Source organism: Melanerpes formicivorus, unplaced genomic scaffold (genome assembly GCF_026170545.1).
Source record: "Melanerpes formicivorus ecotype bairdi unplaced genomic scaffold, bMelFor1.0.p_v2 SCAF_17, whole genome shotgun sequence".
NCBI classification, from domain to species: Eukaryota; Metazoa; Chordata; class Aves; order Piciformes; family Picidae; genus Melanerpes; species Melanerpes formicivorus.
Window position 1 is genome coordinate 11,261,540 of NW_027142369.1, and position 18,599 is coordinate 11,280,138.

Consider the following 18,599-nt stretch of genomic DNA (forward strand, 5'->3'; position numbering starts at 1 on the left):
TGGGAATTACAGCACACAAAACCCACTCCATGGCCTAATTAAAGCACCTTGCATGACAACTGGGGCTGCCCAGGGGATCTTCTATTGAAGTCAGAAAAGATGACTCGTCTGCTACAAGACACACTATCCTGGATATCACAGAGACAACCTTAAAGTCTCAGTGAATTCTGCTTCATCCTGTGAGGCTTCCCAAACTTTACAACTTACTGTCCATTTTTCTCTGCTTCAGACTAGGTCCCCATGATTGCCTTCACCTGTCTCTTGGTTTGGGTTTGAACTTGGCTTGTCCTTCTGAGGTTGTCTGAGGTTTGGGTTGTTGTTGTGGGTTTGTTTTTTTTTCCCCTTATAAAAGCATCTATTTCCCCAATTAATTCAGTAGCATCCCCTCAATGTTTTGTTGTTCTTTATGCAAGGTTTTTGAGAACTACTGAGCAAACTATAAACACTGAAATACTGTTATCTCCATCCAAGACAAAGTTGGAAAGATTCTGAGCTGGCCAAATCTATATCACATTGAATCACACTCAATTAACCTAATCAAGCATTTCTCTAATGAAAACATACATTTCTGGGCTGGCAGTTTCTGACTCAACCACAATTCATTCAATGTTAAGGAAAAAGTCATTAGGAAAACCATCTGTTCTCTTTAAATAAGAAGCTAATTTTGCCTCATGATGAGTCCAAGCAATTATAAAACATGTGGAGTGGATTTCTAAAAGAAGAATAAAAAGAGAGGGCAAGACAGCTGCTACCTTCTGGTTATCACAGTACAAAAATGTTGCTAGCCATGTGCAGTTCAGGCCTTATACTCCTCACCTTGCATCATGTAATGTATTGCCATCCCATTAGCTGAGGCTACACAGCACATGCTATAGGGAGGCACGGGGGTTAGAGTACAAAGAGTGAGATGTAGTCAATGAATATTTACATATTAGAGTCAAACACCACCAGAATCCCAAATTTAAAGTTCTCAGAAGAGTTGATTCTCAAAGGAATCAGTGACAGTGTCCCACACAATTGCTATTTTTAGGTACCAAATTTAAAACTGCAGTCCTCAAAATCATTAGTCAGATGACACCTAATCCTGGGGGATCTGACATTTTCTGCATTAAAATTCCCTGGGCACCCACCTGCTCAGAGAAACCATGGCAGCATTAACCAAATCAGCAGAACTCTCTCATACCTAATCCTTCCCATAACACAGAAACTTCTGCCTACGTTTCCTGATGAGCTCATCTGCTACAAAAGACATTAAGCACTGTATAAGATCAAGTGGGCAGCACATTCCCTCCGGCAGCTATGCAGCTATGGCTATAAAACAGGACATCCCTTAGCAGAAGTCTGCATTTGCCTGAAATAATTTGAAGCCCAACATCCACTCTGCCCTAGCCTGCGGAGTCCTGGAGCACACTAACTTCCAGTACACCCTGCTGAAGCCGCTCCATTTGAACACTTAACGGATCAAAAGGAAACACCAAAGAAGTGCTACTCCATTGTGCATTAGTGAGTTACATGGCAGTCCTGACTTCTTGCTTATAGAATAGAATAAATATAATTAACCAGGTTGGAAAAGACCTTTGAGATCATCAAGTCCAACCTATCATCTGACACTATCTAATCAACTAAACCATGGCACCAAGTGCCCCATCCAGTCTCTGCCTAAACACCTCCAGTGATGGTGACTCCACCACCTCCCTGGACAGCCCATTCCAACAGCCAATCACTCTTTCTGTGAAGAACTTCTTCCTAACATCCAGCCTAAACCTCCCCTGGTGCAGCTTGAGACTGTGTCCTCTAAATGCTCCAGTGGCTGCTGATGCTAATCATTGAGATAATGGGCTGTTCAGGCCATTCTCTCATGGTTGAAAATGCCTCTACAGGAGCCTGAAGGCTCCCCTTTCCAGTCTCAGAAAGGGGCACTTCTCTACACTATGCTGCTCCATATTTCACATTGACTGACTTAAAACAATTAACACTCAAGCCACTGGCTGTAGGGTTTTCCACAGAAACACCTGGCTGATCACTGCATCTCTGTGGCTATTCTGTTTATGGTCTGACAAGAGCTCATCATAGATCAAGATGCAGTGTCTAGGAAGGAAACAGTCCTGCAGTATCTCCAACTCATGATGCATTACTCCAGGTGAGGTCTTATCAGAGAGGAGTAGAGGACGAGAATCTGATCGCTGTCATACTTTTGATATAACTCAAGACTGCCCGTGATTCATGTGCTGGTTTCAACAATGGACACTCACAAATGCTGCTCAGAAACTTCTGGCAGATGAGGGCTGCTGAGCAACACCATATGAGCAAGCGTTCTTTCCAAAGGGACAGTTCTGCATGACTCTCCTTCCCATGATCTCCAGACAAAATGAAATACAAACCAAAACAGCAGCAGAAGCTCTGACAGCATTGCTCTGCCAGGCAAGAGACCAGAACTGAATGGGAAAAAGCAAGAAGGCAATGAGAAAACAAATGGGAAAGAAGAATAGCTCTTGTGCTTTTGGCAGGGTAAATAGATGACTACATCTCTTGCAAAGTTCTTGCTGAGAAATCACCAAAACCAAATGAGCTCACAAGAATCACTCCTTCCCCTCCATCCCAAAACTGCCTATTGGGAAACCTTTATCCTATTCCTTTTCCCCTAAAAGTGGGACGTGCAACTCTGTTGCCAGAGCTATCAGATTTAAGTTATTTGGTGTTATTGTTAATTCTGTGACACTTGGAATCAGGTAACCACAAAAGAGATTCATAGAATTATAGGATGATTGGGGTCAGAAGGGACCTCCAAATGTCACCCTAAATCTACTCTTCTCTCATTTAAAACCTTGTCCCATTACTGCAGGCCTTTGTAAAAAGTCCCTCTCCAGTCTTCTTGTAGGTCGTAGGTCCCCTTCAGGTACTGGAGGGCCACTATTAGGTCTCCCTGGAATCTTCTCTTATCCAGGCTGAACAACCCCAGCTCCCTCAGCTTGTCTTCATAAGAGGGATGTTCCAGCCCCTTGATCATTTTTGTGGCCCTCCTCTCACCTGCTCCATCAGCTCCAAGTCCTTCTTTTGTTGAAGGTGCCAGAGCTAGACTCAGTACTCCAGGTCAGGTCTTACCAAAGCAGAATAAAGTGGCAGAATGATAATACAGACACACCTAAACCAATTTTCAGAGTGGCAAGGAACAGTACATTTCCTGCCTCCTCTGCCCCTCCTGACCTTGGAAGCACACAGTATGGCTTGCCCCAGTGATAAAGAAGAAATGCATCAGCAGCACCAAAACCAGACATGCTGAGTTGTGGTGGTAGGACAAGGGGTAATGGCTTCAAGTTAGAGCAGGGTAGATTTAGATTAGACATTAGGAAGAATTTCTTCACCATGAGGGTGGGGAGGCACTGTAACAGGTTGCCTAGAGAAGTTGTGGACACCTCATCCCTGGAAGTGATTAAGACCAGACTGGATGAAGCTTTGAGCAGCTTGGTCTACTGGGAGGTCCCACTCCCCATGGCAGGAGGATTGGAACTATATGATCTTTAAGATCCCTTCCAACTCAAGACATTCTATGATTCTATTAATTGTATTAGCATAGACAGTATAGCCACCAGTTTGAAGACTCTTTCAGAGTAGGACTTTCCATTTGTCTTTACTAAATCACAACTCTGGAAATTTTGGAGCATTTTGTCATTTTGGTCTAATCAGATTATGTGACCAGCCATAAGGTTCCTAGGTAGTTTCATAGTTTCATAGTTTCATTCAGGGTTGGAAGGGACCACAACGATCATCTAGTTCCAACCCCCCTGCCATGGGCAGGGACACCCCACACTAGATCAGGCTGGACAGAGCCTCATCCAGCCTGCTCTTAAACACCCCCAGGGACGGGGCCTCGACCACCTCCCTGGACAACCCATTCCAGGGTTTCACCACTCTCATGGTGAAGAACCTCCTCCTCACATCCAGCCTGAATCTCCCCACCTCCAGCTTCATTCCATTCCCCCTAGTCCTATCACTACCTGATATCCTGAGAAGTCCTTCCCCAGCCTTCCTGTAGGCCCCCTTCAGATACTGGAAGGCGACAATTAGGTCTCCTCGGAGCCTTCTCTTCTCCAGACTGTACAGCCCCAACTCCTTCAGTCTGTCCTCATAGGAGAGGTGCTCCAGCCCTCTGATCATCCTCGTGGCCCTTCTCTGGACACGTTCCAGCACCTCCACATCCCTCCTGTAACAGGGGCTCCAGAACTGGACACAGTAAAAAAATGCAAGGTTGCCAGTATTTAGGCTAAAATAAGAGAATCATCAGATACAGCCAGTCAAGACTCTGAAACCAAGTAGTGGAATCACTACACTTTTCTCACCCATGAAGTGTCCCTTTACTATGTCTCTCTATGACAGGTGCACATCATATGGTTTTCAATGGCATGAAAAAAAAGTAGCATGTGGCTCTTGGAGGCAGGCAGGTTGACCACCCTTGATACACAGCATCATGTAGAGCATAGACAGAAAAACCTGTCAGAACTCTTGTCATGCAGTGTCTTAAAAAACACAGCAGAACTTCCCAAAACAAATTACAGTGGTAGGAATATAACTTAATTTGTTTGCGGGTTGTTTTCTGACTGCAGCATCAGGAAATGAACTCTGCTTCTACTGAAGAGCCTGTGAGACAACATATACAACCATAAAATATCCAAGTTGATGGGGAGAACACTAATTAATTTTCTGCTGAAATGCAGGTTACAAATAAAGTAATTCAACCTGTAGAACAAAAGCCAAAGCACTGCTGCAAAAAGCTGTGAGCATCTCATCTATTACAGCTTCAGGAAAACCTTAACAAAAATTTACTTTGAAATACAGCACCGGAACTGCCTGGACTCATTTCTCAGCAGGGCTCCTAGCACAGCTCTATCACCCACATGAAGATAGATGAATCTAATTGCAGAGCCAAAAGTACAGAACTTCTAAAGTAGTTTCTGCAACTGGAAAACAAAATAACTTGTAACTATACCCACGCTTCATGGAGCATGCACTGTTTTTTAAAGGAGACTTCAAATGCAATTATCAACTTCAGCAACTAAAATCTCAGCTTTCATCAAACAATAATAGGCATTTTACCTAAACGTGCGGATCCTGAAGTAAACGATGAGGTGAGAATCCCAGCTGCTATAGTAAATAACTTTCTATTCCTTGTGACAATGAAAAAAATGCCTTCTTTCCTTTCATCTGCTCCTGTGGAAAGAAACTCAGAGGATTTTGCGTGCTGCAAAATAAGAAAGAAAGAGGACAAAACCCTCCCACACATTAAACATTTTGTGAGTGATTTTTCTGGTGATTGCATTGTTCTTCAGGGTTGACTCAAACTTTTAAAAGCACAAAGCATAACCATAGCACACTATGCAAAACAGCCTTCAAACAGCAAAGCTTCTTAAGTATTTTCATAAGAAGTTAGTGATAGAAAACATTGGTTCCAAAGAGTCACTGGGGAGGGGGGGGGGGGGGGGGGGGAAGAGATAAGAAATACCCATTCTGGAAAGGACAGCATTTCATCCCCCTCTAATAAAAAAGTTTTAAGCTCATTTTTTTCCAGCACAAAAGAGTACCAAAAAAAAAAAAGGCAAAATCAGCCATGTAAGAAAACCACTACATCTTCTTAGAAATTCACTGGAAACTCCCAAGTTCTAGATACCCTAACCCAGAGTTTTGATACATACCAAAACTATTCTGACTAGTGCTTGCCATAGAAAACCAAGTCTTCTTCAGACAGAAATCCTACACTAACATCTGCAAAAATTGGCTTGAGCAGCAGCTTTGCTTCTGTGTGGGTATTTCTGAACTTTCCTGGGATGTTTTGTGTTGTCAGGGAATCCCATTCCACAGTTTTAAGGCTTGCACTGTCTTTGGGGATGGAAAAATCTCATGACTGCAAGTCCTCTGAAATAACTATCAGTAAGTGGGCCAAGGGAATTTTTTCATTCATTCACTGCAACTCAAATATTAAACACCACTAGTTGGCCTGGAGATGCATGTAAATATATACACAGAATCACAAAATGGTAGGGGTTGGAAGGGACCTCTGGAAATCATCTAGTCAAACCCCTCCACCAGAGCACATTCACCTAGAGCAGGTTGCATAGGACAGCATCCAGATGGGCATTGCATGAGTCCAGAAACACAGATTTGCCACCTCTCTGGACAGTCTGTTCCAGTGCTCCTTCACCATCAACATCAAGAAGTTCCTCCTCATGTTTAGGTGGAACTTCCCATGTACAAGTTTGTGCCCATAACCTCTTGTCTTGTCATTGAGTACCACTGAAAAACAGACTGGTCCCTTCCCCTTGACACCTATCCTTTAAGTATTGATAAGCACTGATGAGATCCCCCTTCAGTTTTCTCTTCTCTGCCCCAAGTCCCTCAACCTTTCTTGCTAAAACAGATACTCTAATCTCCTAATCATCTTTGTAGACTTTTGCTGTACCCTCTCAAGCAGTTCCCTTTCATTCTTGAACCAGGGAGCCCAGAACTGGATGCAGTACTCCAGATGAGGCCTCAGCAGAGTAAAGGGGTAGGAGAACCTTCCTCAATCTGCTTGCCACACTTTTCTTGATGCAGGAGACCATTTGCCTTCTTGACCACAAGGGCACAGTGCTGACCACCAGGAATTCCAGGTCTTTTTCCACAGAGCTGCTTTCTAGCAGGTCAGCCTCTAACTTATACTGACACATGGAGTTATTCCTCCCTAGGCGCAGTACCCTACACTTGTGGTAAGGTAATGAAAAAGGCATCTTTCACCAAGAAACATCATACAGTTTGTTCCAAACCAGAAATCAGAGCTATGTTAACAAAAAGAAGCCATCCAGCTCTTCCATGCATGCATGCAATGCAGCTGTGATCCCACAAGCAGAGGAAGGAGTGAGTGTCATTTTGTGTTTGTATATGGTGAATGGGCTCTGTAACACCTGTCCAATACCATTTCTTAGGTTGAGGAGGATATAGACAATGTTGGCCAATCAGTTGCTTCTAATGCAATCACACACTGTGCTCTTGAAATCATATCCTCTCTTGGCTTATGCAACCTTACTTTCACAACTCCAGCTTTTCCTTTGCATGATTTTCCCAGGTCGAGGGTCCTCCCCTCTAGTCTGCCCTGGTGAGACTTCATCTTGAGTACCGCATTCAGTTTTGGGCTCCCCAGATTGAGAGGGACAGGGATCTGCTGGAGAGGGTCCTGCAGCGGGCAGCAAGGATGATTAGGGGACTGGAGCATGTGCCTTATGAGGAGAGGCTGAGGGACCTGGAGCTTTTTAGTGTGGAAAAGAGAAGACTTAGAGGGGATTTAATAAATGTTTATAAATATCTGAGGGCTGTGTCAGGAGGGAGGGGACAAGTTCTTCTCACTTGTTCACTGTGATAGGACAAGGAGCAATGCATGTAAGCTGCAGCACAGGAGGTCCCACCTCAACACAAGGGGGAGCTTCTTTACTCTAAGGGTCACAGAGCACTGGAACAGGCTGCCCACAGAGATTGTGGAGTCTCCTTCTCTGGAGACTTTCAAGACCCATTTGGATGTGTTCCTGTGTGACCTGAGCTAGATTGCATGGTCTGCTCTGGCAGGGGGGTTGGACTTAATGATCTCTTTGGGTCCTTCCAACCCCTGACATCCTGTGATCTTGTGATCCTCCTCTACGGCCTCTCTACCTCCCTGAGCTTCCCCAGACACATCCCAGGACACCTATTATTTTTAATTTTTTCCCCCTCCCTTCCATCTTACTTCCAGTTTCAGCCTCTAAGATTTCTTCATGACCTACAGCTCTGCCTGCACTCCAGGCTCATCTTTCCATCTGCACTAGGTCTTGGCAAGCCTTTTCACTGTTTTTGCTGTACACCTTGTGAATCAGATGAAACTTCAGCACAGCTCCTAATTTTGTTTGGCCTCAAATCAGAACATCTTATCTCAAAACTTGCTCTGGGCTTTCACATGGAGGAAGCACCACAGTTTTTCTACAATGTCTGAAAGCTATGCACCTTGCAACCTACCCATACTCTTTCAACTCTTTTCAAGGCTTCACAAATGGCATCTTGCTTCCCTAATACTACCAAGAAGGCTGCCACGAAGATCAATGATCTTTGCTTTAACCAAGCCCTGCAGCTGGTCATACTGCTGATAGATAACATTGTTCTCAACAATTTTAACTGATTGTTTAGCCGCTCACACAAACCTGGTTTGTCTTGTATATGAAATAGAAGATACACAAGCAGCCCATTCTGGACAGCACAGCTAAGTATCTGTGGCTGATTAAAACTTGTCTAATTAGATTTGTTTACGGGCATTGTAATAGGTTGAGTACATACACATCAGATAAATGTTGATAACTGTATTCTCCCCTGATTGGGAATTCATCTCCCAAAACTACACGGATAACATGTAGTGCAAAGTTTGAGTGCCTAAGTAGCAACTGACCTCACTAGTGTGCGGAGTTAACGTTTTCCCAGCCCCAAGACAGATCAGACTCAAGCCCTTGATGAATAATTGATCAAGCTTCCTCAGCACACAATCAGAGCAATCAGCAATAGATCATGAAAATGGAAATTGAACATAAGGTCTCCTCAATGACTACTTAACCCCATCCACCATGATCTCAACCTAAGGCACATAAGAGGCTGCTTTTCAAAATAAAGCTGCTTGATATTTTTTAGATAGCTTCCCCTGATAATTATGACTACTCCTATTTACATAAGAGTTGTCTCTGCAGCTGAACAGCGCCAGGGAGGGACCTAGCCAGGCCAGATGGTACACACTTGCTTCCCACTGCACAGGAACCAAAACAACGCTTCAAGAAAGCAACACATAATAAACATTACAGACTACTGCAGATGTGTCCCTCAGGAAGTACCGGCATCATTAGCTTGAGCAAAGGCAAGCCACAGTGCTTAATTTTACAAATCCTGACATGCCTCACAGAGCTCTCACTGCCGCAGTGCTTCCAGCACCGGCCCCAGCACATCCACAGACACACCACTATACTCACAAGACATCCTCCTTAATTGGCTGTCTGCACTGCATGAGGCCCATTTCACCATGACCTAAGCATAATAAATCAGTGCTATGGCCATTATCAGCAAGACTCTGCTGACAGGTTTGATTTAAGATATCCTCCATGCTCAAGAAGGTTTGGTTTTGTACCTCACTTGCATCTTCAAATCCCTAACAACATTTTCAGAAAGCCTGGCTCTAGGGTCCACAAGCCCAGAAGCCCTCTAGTTTTTACTTTGTCAAAGAAAAAAGCTGCCAACGCCTCTGCAAAAGCTTCCTAGTCCTTCAGCTGAAGCACTCCCTATCCTCTCATCCCAGGCACACGAAGTTGCTTGTCTCTGCAAAAAAATACTGTCCAAAGCAAACTCTCCTCAGAGGCAGTTATCCCTGGAGAATAACCCCAACTTGATTTAAAGCAGACAGGAAACAGATTTAAAATGTTCTCCAATTTTATTTTGCAAGCTGTTTTGAAGCCCGACTATGTCTTTGAATGTTTTCTCCTGGGGACAGGTGCATAAGCACAAACACAAGCTCTTGACAAAATTAACTGGTTTGCCTCTTTAGAAAAGAGCAGAGAACTGCAACCAGTATTTTCCATAAAGCAGACATTTTTCAAATTTCCTTTCAATACAGCCAGACGCAATGCAGGTCAATTATTAGCAAGAATTTAAACAATGCAATGTGAAAATGAAACAGAAGAGGTAGCAAACAGAGAAGAATAATAATAATGATAATATCTAACAGCTCTGACAATTTTCCAGTAGCAGTTTTTTCATATGCACCAGCAAACCATACTCAAAAAAACCTTCCACACTGCCATGCAATTTTACAGTCAGACATCATGCACACAGGTGCAGGAGGTAGTTAACTGTGGCAACTGGCTCACAAGGGCAGCCAAGTCTTGACCTGAGGTGAAAGATCTCAAGTACCACAGCATATTGCCAAAACAACTCCTCCAGGTTCTTTCCTCCCTGAGCTACTCAAGACCGCATGTTACAGGAGTAAGAGCTCAACTCTGCTATGATGCCCTGAGAAAACACAGTACTGAGAGATCATCCTTGCCACAAAACGGTCTTTTATCTGCATCTGATAGACACTGAGCTGTAATAGCAACACATCTTCCCAGATTGGCACATCAGGCATGCCAGCTCCTAACCCCACCACATCTGCATGCCATACAGGAAGACATGGGAAGCTTTTGAACAACTAGCAAACAAGCTAATTTGTTTCTTTAAAGCAGTGTTTACCAGTTTTGCCTGTGCTATTACCACAGATCTTAGGAGCCCAGAGAACAAGAGTGTCAGCCCCTAGTTCACTATAACAGGCCTGCATCTTCTTTAAGAGGAGTAACTCCCACAGGATTCAGTTACTGCTTCTGGGATCTTATTTCTAAACTACTACAGTCTGGATCAATGGGCCAAGGTCAATTGTATGAGGTTTAACACAGACAGATGCCTGCCCGTAGGTCACTTGGGTCACAAAAACCCCATGCAACACTGCAGGCTTGGGGCAAAGGGAAAACTGACCAGCAGCTGGCAGTGTTGGTTGGTAGCCATCCGAACACAAGCCAGCAGTGTGCCCAGACAGCCTAGAAGGCCACTAGCATCCTAGCCTGGGCAGGAAAAGTGTGGACAGAAGGAGTAGGGAAGTCATTGTGCCCCTGTACTCAGCACTGGGGAGGCTGCATCTCAAATACAGTGCTCAGTTTTGGGCCCCTCAACTACAAGGACATTGAGTTTCTGGAGTATGCCCAAGGGTAACAAAGCTGGTGAAGGGCCTAGAGACCAAGTCTTATTTGAAGTGGCTAGGGAACTAGGATTTTTTAGTCTGGTGAAGAGAAGGCTGAGGGGAGACCTCATTGTTCTCTACAACTACCTGAAAGGGAGTTGTAGTGAGATGGGGTCTCATCTCCCTAGTAGTAGGTGACAGAACAAGGGAAAATGGCCTGAAATTTTGCCAGGGAAGGTTTAGATTGGATATTAGGAAAAAAAATCTGTACTGAAAGAGTGGTCAGGAATTGGAATAGATTACCCAGGGAGGTGGTGGATTCATCATCCCTGGAGGTGTTCAAGAAACATGTAGACATGGCACTTCAGGACATGGTTTAATGACTAGGGTGGTCTTAGGTTGACTCAATGATCTCAGAGGTCTTTTCCAACCAAAACAATTCCATGATTCTATGATCACATTATGTCACATTATGCCACATTACATCACTATGATACCCATGTACATGAAGTAATACAAATACAAAGGTACAGGTTGTTTAATTAAGAATTTGTTCGAATGACCAACAGACCTTTAGCAGAGCAAAGCTGCCTTTGGGTGCAATACAGCCAGCATACTTTATCCACACAATGAACATGGTTGCTGATGTGAAATGTAGGTGAGCCCCGATTCCACATACCTGTGGTAGAGAACTTGGGCACTCCCAGAACACTTCTGGTTTTTCTACACATCCTAAGGAAAAACAAAACCCAGATACAATAACATGAACTTTCTTGTAGTGAGGGGCTCTAAACAGAGAACAATAGCCAAGGTATGACTTCACCAGTGCTGAGTCCAGAAGGACAATTTGCTTCTATACTGCTGCTGGCTATGCTATTGCTGAAACAGGCCAGGATGCTATTGGCTTTCTTGGCCACCTGGGCACACTGCTGGCTCATATTCATAGACTTGTGTGTGTCTTACTGTAGCCTGCCATTAACCATAACCCCTTGGATTATGGAAATTTCATTCTGCTCCCTACCTTTAAGCTCAGGGGGCTGGATATCTGGAGAATAAATGGTCTTGTTACTAACTAAGGCAAAGAAGGAATTAACTACCTCAGCCATTTCCTCATCCTTGGTCACTATGTCTACCCTTACATCCCATAGAAGATGGAGAGTCTCTTAGCCCTCCTTTTGTTAAAAGTATTTACAGAAATATTCCTTCTCATCTTCTCTGGCAGTAGCTAGATTAAGATCTAGTTGGGCTTTGGTCCTAATTTTCTCTGTGCATAAACTCACAACACTCTTGTAGTCCTCCTGAGTTGCCCACCCCTTCTTCCAAAGGTCATAGACTCTTCCAGAGTGCAAGCCAAAGCTCTCTATTCAGCCAGGCTGGTCTTCTTCGTCTCCGTCTCATCTCCAAGCACATGCGGATGGCCTACTCCTGTGCCTTTAATGCACAAAGGTGTATTCAAAGGATCCACAGTTCTTTTCAGCACTTACATGAACTGTGTCCCAGATGTACTAATTTCAAACTGGCTTAAAGCCAAAGTTACTGGAGACCAAAGTTTCCTCACTTTTCATCCTTCATCCAGCAGGAGCAATGAATTATTTATCAATAAAAAATCAGAGCTGACTGCTGTAACACATATCTCTGATCGAGTTGTCACCACCACCACTACCACCACCTCTCCTGGCAGCTCAGAATTACAAAGGAAGAGAGACTCTCTGGCTATTAATCATTTCTCTGAAGACCAGCTCTGATACAAGGACAGAACTTGACACTACCTAAGCTTTCAGAATACCCCTACTCCTCCCAAAACTCCCCAGTTCTTCCAATGGTGCTGCTGCTCTATGCAAGTACAGGTAAGGCTGGCATCTGCTAAGGTGTCTGCTGGATGTAAATATAAACAGAACAATCCAGATTCACACACCTCAACAAAAATCATAGTTTCTATCTGAATGGAATTTAATACAAGTACATCAAGTCCAAGGAATGACAGCTTATTCATGTTAATATTAGGCTTTCCTCTGGTCTTTTTACTTCAACTTATTACTTCTCAATCAGAACGTGTAGTAGTTTTCAAACAGACAAGGAAATTACTGTTAGATGTGCTTATCAAGATTAGATATTGCAAACCACCAAATAATTTAATGAACACAACCACACAGGGGGCCTTGAAAGCAGGACCCCCCAGAGCATGATATCTCAGCTCTACAAGCTAGATAACTAAGGACAACTAAGGCAGAAAAAAGGACAATTGGCAGATCTGGACTAACACACAAAACACCAGACCAGACATGATGCAATGGCACTGAATCAAGTCAGATGAGTTTAGCAGGGTTTGTTAGCTTGACTCTCACTGTGGCAGCAGTGAGAGGTGGTGGCAGCCTCACAAGATAGCAACACGCGTAAGGAAGCACAAGGAACACCAACCAATAAAGCACAAGTATTTCCAACTTTCCAAGGCAAAGTTCAGCTGAAAGGACAAATTGTAAATGATGATCCACACCAAAGCTGCAGCAGCTAAGTATAAGATGATGCTCTGGCATTCTTAGTGCCCAGGTCTGATCTCAGACCTGCAACACACAAAATGAAGTATCACTAAGAGCTCTTCTCACCCCTGCTACAATCCCAGGCTAGGATAGCCTCTCCATACAGCTGATCCAAGCTCCCTGTACACGCAAAACTGACAGAGTTGGGATAGTAGGAGCTCAGCTGTCTCCCACTAGTTGCCCACCAATTACCTCAGCCCATAGCCTGAACCTACTACCGGAAGAAGAGGTACATTAAACAAATGATACCTGTTGTATGTATTTGGAGGAGACAGAGTTTTCCTTGTTTGAGGAACAAAGCAATAACTCTGCTGACTTTTGGGTATGAAGGACATCTAATTGATTAAATATTGTATCCATTTCATATTTATGCAGCAAGAACAGAGATGAGAAGCCAACCCACAATATTTTTGTATTTTATAGCATTTTATAAATTAATAAACTAATGATAACTCAATTATATACTGAGCACAGTCAGTGCCTTGGATCTCTCATTTGAGTATCTAACTGATAAAAGGACAGACTTTGCTAGGTAGAAATGTTTTATTACTCTGAACAAATCAGGACAGTTTGTAGTTGTCCTAAGGCCACTCTGAAGCACTGAATGACACCACATCAGATCAGCCTGGGCATTGCCTTCAATGACCCTTCCTTAGGTACACAACATCAAAAGAAAACAGGAACAGTAAAGACAACTGTAAATCAGCAAACGACAAAAGGAAGAGTGACATTAGAATCCTCATTAAGCCCAGTCTTTTTGAAAAGCCCAATTCCAAGATTTTGTTCCTGAGAACTTACAAACTGGTATGTGCCATCCTGACATCTCTTAAAGGCTCACATGATCACTTTCATCCAAATCTTTTTCTTCTGGCAAAAGACAAAGCAAAGTCAACCTATCAATCTTTAGTAAGTGTTGATGTTTCTGCAGTAAATCAGGAGGAGCCTGTCAGGGCTGTGGCTAAGAGTAGCGACTCAGGTTTTAACTTGTTTATGCTGTGATCCAAAATACTAAGGGAAATACCTGCCCTTCAAAGAGCAGCACCACTACTACGACCAAGAAGTAAGCCAGGGTGGTACACATCATCGGGCAATCAATCAAGTATGAAAGGCAGTCAATCTTAAATCATTTGTGTTAAAGCATGGCCAGAAACCCCAACAACTCTCATTTTCTCAGACATTGCTAAGTCTTCAGCAACTACAAGAACATTTGTGCTTCATTCGTATCGAAAAATAAAAAAAAAAAAACAAAAAAACCCCAGGCTTTCCTATTCCTTGATTCCCCCTAAAATTCAGGTCTGTGTAGACCCACAGACACACAGGTCGGCATGCGTGTGCCTATCTTTTCCCGTGTGGAGGGCAGAAGCAACACACACCGGCGCCACCAGCTGCAGCACCACTCCCTGTGCGACCCCACAGGCAGGAAAAGGGTGCACTGCAGCAAGGCCTCCCTGCAGAGGAAAGACCCCACACACATCTTCGCATCCCACCTAGCAGGGCCCCGCCTGTGCCAGGTGCAGAGCCGCCGGAGTGGGTCTCAGTTCCACCTCCCCGTGCCCGTCCCTCGCAGATCGCGCTCCGCGCCTCATTCCCCGCAAATCCCCTCGCCCTGCCAGCCCACCAGGGAAGGGCGCGGTCGTCGGCAGGTGCCTGAGCCCCCTCCCCAATGAGTCCGCCCCCGCCCCGGGAGCCGCCCGCACTCACCTTCCGTCGCCATGGCCGCGGCAGCGGCCCGGTCTCCCGTGCTCGCTGCCCGATGGCGGCAGCGAAGCCCGCTGCGCGGGTAGGCGAGAAGGCTGCCTGGGCCGCCGCCGCCACCAGCGCGGAGCGGGTGCGGTGACCCCGCACGGTGCCTCCCCGCTGGGAAGCCGGGAGCGGCGGACGTGGGTCCCCCGGGGCTGTGGGAAGCAGCAGTGCTGCCTTCTCCCCGCGGCGGTGCCGCCCCTGAGGCAGCACTAGGAGCAGGGAGCTCTTCTCCGGGCGGGCTGGGCACGGGGACTGAGGCTGTGGGTCGGGAGGAGGAAGGAGTAAGAGACTACAGCTGCATGGCCCCGTGGCCCAGGTGCATCGGCGGGGCTTGTGCACAGCACAGGTGGGACTCAAATCTCATTGAAAAATCCCTCTTAGGAGGGTAAGCAGCTCTACCCCATCCGTCAAAATTTTGTTTCATCTCCTCACGAGTCCTTAGGTCTCCCTTGACTGCTGTTAGCACAGGTATAGTGTAACAGCCAACTCCCCCCCTCGCCCCCCCAGGTAGTCTTTATCAACACACACCCTGTGTAAAAAACTAATGTGGAGATACAAGAAGTTGCACTGTGCCCATCTCTGAGATGTGTTACCATGCTTTTCATTACACGTACAGAACCCCATTCTGACAAAACAAGTTAGTCCTTGTTTCTGATGACAGCTGATGGCTGGTCCCTTATGCCCATCTGTTTTTTCCATATCCAGGTTAACATTTCTGTGACTAAAGAGGAAACAGTTTTGTGTCTGTTACAGAAAGCTCAAGCTGTTGCAACATAATTTTGCTTTGTATGCTTCTACTGTAGCAAAACTATAGAGTGGCATACCAAAGACTGGTCCAAGCCCTGAACTGCTAGGAGCGAGACAAGGTTTTAGCACATTTCTCAACTCCTGGTAGCTCACGAAATTCTTACAGTCCCCCTTTCCAAGTGCTGGGTTGCAGACAGAGAAAGGAAGTGTTCCCTTACCAGGCTTAACTTGATTTGAAGACAAGGATGAAAATGGGGGTAGGGAAAATCAGTGTAGTACCCTTTGTAAAATCTGAATGGGAAACTCAAGGAAAATAAAGCACTCCGAAAAAGAAGGGATAGAGTATGTGTCATTTGAAGAACTTGCTGTGCATGTGTGATGCAAAAACTTGTAACTCTCTGCCTAGGGTCCATATAAATATAGACTAGAATAATCTTCAAGGTTTCCTCTCTCCTACTTCCTGTCTCCTACTGTAAAAGTTATTCTGATGTTTGCTGTAAGGCAAACTTTTAACTGGAAAATCGATGTTGCTGCAAATTGTACAGCACTGCCTCAGCAAACATGGAGAACAATTCATCACCATCTGCACATACATGTATTACAACAAACCCTTCATTTTCCAGAGGAAACTCTCCTGGAGCCTGTTTTCTTTCCCTTTTTAAAAGGATTAATTACTCTAGAAGTGATGTCTTCTTCCTCCACAGACTGTATACAACACAGATCACCACTGTGTTCTACACCATTTGAAACTGTACACATCACCCCCTACTGTTGATCCACCTTTGGGTTGAGGGCTTCAAAAACATCTAGAATGAGAAGAGCTGCTTGCACAAGCATTCCCAAGCTGGTATTCTTAATCTTTCCTTCCAAATACAGCCTTTTGCACCTACTTTTACTTGATTAGACCTTGTTGATTTCTCCCATCCTAAGAATAAAAATAGTATTGGAGAAAGTCTTCCACTTAAACACTTTCTCAATCGATGTCACCTATAAATAAGGTGGAACTTAGGCTAGTAAGTCCTGTCTGCAACTTGCCCAGCCTGCCCACAGCATCACAATGGCCTATTGTCATCAGGAGGGTTGGATTCTATAAGGGCTTTTTATGTATTTGTATACACTTTATTATTTCATTTAAAACTGTTTCATTTTATTTTTCAAACCATTAAGTCGCTCTTCCTTATTTCCTTTCTCTTCCCCTTTGGAAAGGGAGAGGAGTTAATAGGGAGCATCTGTCATTAATTTAGTGGCCAGCCCAGCCCTGACCCTTGCCAACTAGATAACAATGCTCTTGGAAGTCTGGATTTACTGTTGTTGGCAGGGGCAGGAAGGTAGGTTGGTTGGTTTTGGGTTTTTAATGACAGTTGCTTGCTTCAATGGAGTATTTTGGGAAGTCCCTCTCATGTTTTTAAAAGCCTGTAATTGGCTGCAGCAAGGGATTCTTAATTTTCTAAAAACAATTACACTGGCATTCTGAAACTTTGCTTACAGCTGCCTCTAAATTCTCAGGACTACTGTTTTGAAGTAGAACTGATGAGTATATGCAGTGGTAATAAGTCTATCCTTAAGTATAGCTTGCATTTTACATCTACATGGTTTTATAAAAACAACACTTGCTTTCATAATTACAGTATTTAAAATAACTGCCAGTTGAATGCAGCCATCTTCATGTCTAGTGAAGCCTTTCCATGCCTCCAATGGTGGTTGCCAATCCTTTTCAGGAATGTGTGACTCATGTCACCAAGTAGCAACAATTCTGAAGTTTTTCTGCATTCAGCACTTGGGATGGTTCAAAGATACAAGGAAGGCAAACAAGATTATCACATTATGAAAAATTGACACTGCAGGAAACAGTATTAAACATATCCCTTAAATATGTTAAACTCATGCTATACATGTGGAATAATAATTTAGCTGGCAATAGCCTCTGGAGAAAATTAGAAAGAACTTTCTGTAGCTATGTGTTATCTTTAGCTTTCTTGAGAAAGACACCTGCAAGCAGGAGTGAAACAGGAAAAAGGAAATCACTTTCAAGTTCCCCTTCAAGGGAAGAACCAATACTGTGTGGCTGGAAAATCTAGAAAGACCTCAATACCTAGAAACAGCAGACAAGGATTGGTGGTTTAAAGCTCATTGTTAAGCAACTTCTAAGTGAAGAAATCCACAACAAATGATGCAGTTGAAGCTGTAGACCCAGTATCTGCTAGGAAAAAATCTCCCTCTTCACCTCTTTCTTAGGCATCCAGGGATTTCCCAAGAGGCGATTCAAGTACTCCACTGCACCCCATCTCCAAATTGGTGGTCCCCTATTGCACCTTACTGATAACCCTCCCATGCAATGAGATCCCCAAAGTAGTAACTGACATTTTCAAGACTGACAAAGGTGGTATTACCAACAGGATCCTAACTGCATTAAGATGAAAAAAAATATTGGCCAAAGAAGTCCAGTTAAGTTTTCCTTCATGCCTCTTGTATCTGCTCACCAAAAATGAAGACCAGACATTCAGAGAGGCAGAACAAGTGTGTCCTGGCAAGACAAAAGCACCATCACTATTCTCAGAAAACTCAAAACTAAACTGTTGAAATTATACTTCTAAAACCTTTGTTACTACAGATGAGTATTTAAACAAACCACATCTAAGGCATGTTCTACCCACAAACTAAGGCAAACAACTTTAGGATCAGAAACACAGTGGAAGAGTGAAGGAATGCCAGGAAACAGGTATAAAGTAGGAGCATGTATGATAAATTTCACTGTATTATTTCTACTACAGGGATTTATTCCCCCCTGTATAAAAGTACTCCTTTTCTGTAACAATTAGCTATGGACTAGTAAGGAC

The 18,599-nt window shown here is 44.1% G+C and overlaps 1 protein-coding gene across 3 annotated transcripts in view; it reads right to left on the reverse strand.

The window, feature by feature from the left end:
• Nucleotides 1-14,077, reverse strand: part of SYT16 (synaptotagmin 16) — a 110,896-nt gene extending 96,819 nt beyond the window's left edge. The window contains exon 1 of one of the 3 annotated variants that reach the window (XM_068148936.1): nucleotides 14,071-14,077. The gene's annotated coding sequence lies outside the window, so the exon portion shown is untranslated. Of the gene's footprint in view, nucleotides 1-5,091; nucleotides 5,160-14,070 lie in introns of those variants that run through there. The other 2 variants (XM_068148932.1, XM_068148935.1) reach the window with 2 other exon arrangements.
• Nucleotides 14,078-18,599: the final 4,522 nt, after the last annotated feature.